General features: G+C 33.4%; 1 long non-coding RNA gene across 1 annotated transcript; it reads right to left on the reverse strand.

Moving 5' to 3' along the window:
- Positions 1-841: 841 nt before the first annotated feature.
- LOC129298640 (uncharacterized) lies at positions 842-4019 on the reverse strand. Its single transcript, XR_008590397.1, has 2 exons — positions 2558-4019; positions 842-1544 (listed from the first exon to the last, which is right to left on the reverse strand). It is a non-coding gene; the product is annotated as an uncharacterized LOC129298640 (long non-coding RNA).
- Positions 4020-5619: the final 1600 nt, after the last annotated feature.

Here is a 5619-nt window from a genome sequence, read left to right on the forward strand (position 1 = left end):
ATTTACAACTTGAAATATTCAATTTATTTACAAGAAAAATTTTGTTTTAAATTTCGTACAACAAATTTTTCTTTATTTATTAAAAGATAGATACATAGATAAATATTTTTAAAAGACTTGAATGAAATGCATAATATCTTAAAATTTTTTATCAATTTTTATGATTCATTATCATTATCACATTAAAATTTTATTATATTTTTATACCTCTATTTATGAAAAAATGAGCCAAAAAAATTAAATTTAATTTTAATACATAGCACCATTATGAATATAAAAAAAAAAAAAAAAATTAAATAAGTACATTAAAATTTGATTTAGACCTTAATCAAACCAAACCAAACTAAGCTTCATAAAAACCAATCACATCCCAATTATGAGTAAGCTGAATGATTTAGTTCGATTTGGTTCGATTTTTGGCCAAAACCAAACCAAACTGTGCCAATAAACATCCCTACAACCAGTAGAGATCACATTAGACCTAACTGATTCACAACAAGTTAGCGAGAATCAGAAAGTCAGAAGCTTTCCACACTAGGCTGCCTGGGGGGGCGAGAGGCAATGGCAGCAATGAGGCTTAAAGAGACAACAAAAACAGAGAGAATAGAATTGCTGAAAATATTCTACTCGGTTTTTCATGTTGCCCGATTCAGACCGGACAGAGAAGAGATTGCTAGGTTCTTCGAGTTTTGCACAATCTAAATAGCCGTATCAGTACAAAACTGAAGTGCTACATTTATACATCATTTTTGCAATGAGTTTGGTCCCCTCCATAAAACCAAACCTATGGATGACTCCCTTCAGCCAGGATTGAGTTGGAAAGAATTTAGCTTTCATCCCATGAAACAAGGATTCCGGTCTTGCCGTGAAGACCTAATCAAATCTATAGAATCGTAATATTCACGGCCTATTAACAATATAATTCGATGAGACATCTTGCAACTCATCAATCCTACCTACTAGTTGGTAAGTAATCTATAAATACATCTGTAAATACTTTTTGAGCCACAAGCTTAACATGAATTCTAAATCACTTTGAAACCTAAATACCCATGTAATATACTAAAACCCTAGCCAAAATAACAAGCAATTTGTAATCGTTCTTGGTCAAATGAACAACAGTAAGGGTACTAATCTTAAACCTAACGATACAGTTGTCATTTAAGGAGAAAGAACCTTGCCTCCTATAATGAATCTTAAAACTAACCTACCTGTAATCCATTGTCATTTGTTGATTAACTTCATATGAATCCATCATCATCTTTCATTCAAAGGATTTCCCCACTCTATAATGCAGAAGCCAATAGCCAGCAACATTTGCATTATTCAACTGTTTCTTTCGGCCCCAACCCAAATGAACTACTGAAATGGGACAGATAGCAATGCTTGAAGCTCACACATTTTCCCTGCCCTTTGTTATCATGCTTGATAGAGCACAATTTTTTGCTGGCAATATTTTCAGAGAGTTGTTTGTTGATAGCTAGAGCACAAATGGTACTGTGCGATCATGCAGTCGACCCCGCTGCTTGTTGTTTCTTATCATGCTTTATCAAGTTCCATTCCAAGTCATGCATACAGCAAACAAGTAACCATGATGAGAACAAAACTATCTTTTTTTCACGCACAACATGATTATTGAAATTGCAAAAAAGGAGAAAAAAGGAAGCTACATGGAACTACACGGAAGAGTACACTGAGCATCATATCAATGGAGTAATCAAAATAAATCCAGGTGTTATGACAGAGGTTTATTAGCTTGACCACTTTTGGCCAAACATAATTAAATTGATAGAATTTGAATTTACTATATTACTGTATAAGAAGTGAAATTGGACAACCAAACTAAACAGAGGCTTAACATCAATGCGAGTACCAACAATTCACAAATGATAAGATTGTGAAAGAGCAAAGAACATGCTTATGGCAATGCATACGTTCCGATCAAATAAACTGTGTGAGCATTGGTTACAGGATCGTATCGTTTTAGGTAGATTAAATACATATATAAAGGCATCATAGAGAGTTCAATATCATAATTACATGAGTTGCTTGGGAAAATCCTAACGGTTTGGAGATGAAACCACCAGTATTACGCAAACTAGTTTTGAAACCCTGACTGATGCAATAGTGATGTTTCATTAATTCATTTTTTCGTTCAGTAACAATTTCATTAACAAAGAAGGCCTTTCTATTTGAGATTGGATGTCCATTAACCTTTTAAACGACAGGAAACAGCAAAGATTTCAAAGCAAGCTTAAGAGGTTTACAAGGTCTGGAACTTAGAAGTGCGGTTAAAAGTAAAAGGCACTAGCTAGACAGCTCAAGTGAGGTGAGATACTAAATAAGGGAAAATACTAGAAATGTTACATGAAATAAACAAATATGAATACGCAACGTTAGACTGATAATTTTCAATTTTATCAGTACAGATTCAAGCATAATAACAAACTTTTTTTTGCCGCATGGCTTTCAACTTATGAAATCATTGGGTATTGTTCATTTCATTATCTAATGTGATCATGAATCATCTCTAATGAGGTTGAAGAGATAATTTTACCTGGAAACACATCCAATGCTATCTTTTGCAAAGTACTCAGAGCTTGCCATACCATGCGGGAGGGGAAAGCTCGTGTGGATTGGCTTGTTAAAGGCAGTTAGGTTCCTTGGCATTTAAAGATTGATAAAAAAAAATTGCCAAGAGGAATAGAGACTTTGATTCATCAACTAGGATCGTTGTAGAGTTCTCCTGTGATTTTTTCTTAGTTCTAAAAAAAGAAAAAGAAATAAAAGCTTTGTTTTGCTTGTCTGTTAACAAAACCCCAAAAAACTAGTTGCATCACTATTTTTTTGAGTGAGAATGAAAATTATATAAACCTTATTCTGACAGAGACTCGGATAGTATGGATGACTATGTCCCACTTTTACTAGTATGAGATGTTTAACGAGGCATTTACATGAGTTAATTCTCCCATTACTATAGCTAGCATTTTTTGGAGAGGGTTTCCCACCACATTTAAATACCCATCATACTTTCAAAGCAATACTTTCTAATTTAATCTTATTTCTTATTTCAGCCATTCAACTATATATCAAGATACCTCAGGTGCTTGCCTTTGCTGATGCTAATATAAGTGTCACAATTGAAGCCAACATATCTCATGATGTGAGAGTCAGCACTTCTTCAGCACCTTGCTTCAATGCCTCAGGCAGTGAGGCAAGCACCTATAACTATGAACACACCTAAATTTAAAGTGTCCCCATAAATGACAAAATGCAACACAGTATCTTTGAGAGTTAAAGAACCAACAAAACTCTTTTGAAGTGTCTGTCTATTGGGTTTTATGTTTACTGTTCTGGAATCTTTAGTTTCCAACACAACAATTTCTTCAAAGCCAATTAAGGTTCATTCAATATACAAAGAAGCTTTACAATGCTAAGGGTGTAATCTGAATTTCTCCGGAGGTGCATGTGATTCTACGTTATTATGTTCCATAATATGTTTCACATAATTAAGAGAAAACTGAACTCTAACTCAATAAAGAAAAAATACTGATGACCAGAATACCTTGACCACTAAAGACCTTGAAAAAATCTCCCTGGAGAAGAGAAATTCCACTTTAATTATTTTTTAGAAAAAAGTACTGAGGCAAAAAATTGATAGCACCAAATAAAGCCACTTCTAGAACCCAACTTACATGTTAAAAATATCAACCTTTTGAAACTCATGTAAAAAATAATCAATTTAACGTATAGTGTGTGTATCACATATTCAAGTACGCCAATAAGAAGTTAATTAGATTTCATTACATTAAACCGAGATACAGCAAATATCAATGAAGAGTCAAACTATGTCAATATTTCAAACCACACAACCCCTCTTGCCAATGCTTAATCAAACGACGCATCATAATGATGTAATAAATGTTATGTATCATCATTATATTGGTCATTACCCAAACAGGCACATCAATATATATATATAGAGAGAGAGAGAGAGAGAGCACAAAAAACTCACTATAGAGACATTAATCATATATATGCACTTCAGCAAGAAACTCAAGGGCGCATAGTTTTCATTTTTCACATTACCTCAGAAAAAATGCAAATACCGGACTCAAGATTATGCTGCTTGAGCACTTCCATATGACCACATAAGAGTAAAAAGAAGTTCTTTGAGAGATTAAATCACACAAGCACCTCCATAACATTTGTGACCTTCACATGAAATAATATTTTCCAAGTTTCACATGTAGATGAATTAACTGAGTTGAAAATTTAATAAGAGATTTTGTTTTGATACTCCAATCCCAACTTACTTAGTTGAATGTTTCTGGCTCCTTGGTTAGATTTATATGTCTCGTTATAGGTGTCATAAGAGCATCAGAAAAAGAAAGCATAACTGCCTTTGAATAAATCAGAAATGACATCACCACCTTACAATTGATTCTTCCAGGATTTGGAAGACCGGTTCCTCAAAATCACATCAAAACCTTCACGGCTAAGGGGTAAAGTACTCGGTTCTTCTCACCCACCCTAATTTTACTGGTTAAAGATTCTAAAATCAAGAATACCCAGCAAAAAAAGTTCTAAAATCCAAATAATGTTAATAATGTTTTGTCTACAACCAACCTGAAAAGGGTTTAAAGGGGTAAGTTCAAGTGAGGGGGGGAAAAAAACTTATTTCTAAATCTTCATCACATTGATTAAAGACTGGCACTGTTCTTTTAATACCATGAAGATCAAAATCAAGTTTAGAAGATGCCCTCATCAACAAAACTGGAGGTCCTAATTAGAAATATTTTGCTCACATAATAAGTTGAGTAATAAGTAGTGCCATCTTAGGTTATTGCATTATCTATTTTAATTGTGCAAATAGAGTAACTAGTACCACAAGAAAAATCACTGTGGCTTTAGTCGAGTAAATTGAATAAACAAAATAATCTTTTACCTCAACGTAAAGCTGAATAGTTAGCTTCTATATCTTCTTTTTGGTACTGCAGTTAGGTAGTTCCTGGACTGCTTACATATTCACCTCCACTATCCATGTTTAATTCCTAGACAGCTTGCTCTTTGTAATTTATAAAGCTTGACCACTCACCTGTAGTTATCAATGTCATCATATAGTACACACAAAATCAGATGTTTACAGAGGACCAAAATGTATCAAACAAAGTGGGGAAAAAATATGATTAAAAGAAAAACAAAAAAGTGCACATTGCAAAGAGTAAACTGTTGGTAAAGGAAAGAAAGGAAAAAACTTCTATAGAAAGATATTATCATGTATGAGGAAAAAGTTGCTCAGATAATTAAATACAAGATTAATGTATATGTGTTGTATCATAAACGTAACAGGAGCTTTACTGAGTGCATCCTATGAATAATTTACAAGAGTTAAAGCTAGGCAGAACTACTAATTCAGCTTCCTTGGCTGTCTTTTGATGTTCTTTATATTGTCAGATAATTCTATGCTTGAGAACCTTCAATCCCTTCACTGATAATAAGTTCAGGGCATTACATACGAAACATTTAAGATGAGATTAACTGAAATAAAGTAAAGAAAAGCAAAAAAGCGCCCTTAAAGTTTTGATTCCTTAAACACCTTAAATGAAAGACACTAAA

This window comes from Prosopis cineraria, unplaced genomic scaffold (assembly GCF_029017545.1).
Source record: "Prosopis cineraria cultivar Desert tree isolate PC_DT_omini unplaced genomic scaffold, ASM2901754v1 PC871, whole genome shotgun sequence".
Classification (NCBI taxonomy): domain Eukaryota; kingdom Viridiplantae; phylum Streptophyta; class Magnoliopsida; order Fabales; family Fabaceae; genus Prosopis; species Prosopis cineraria.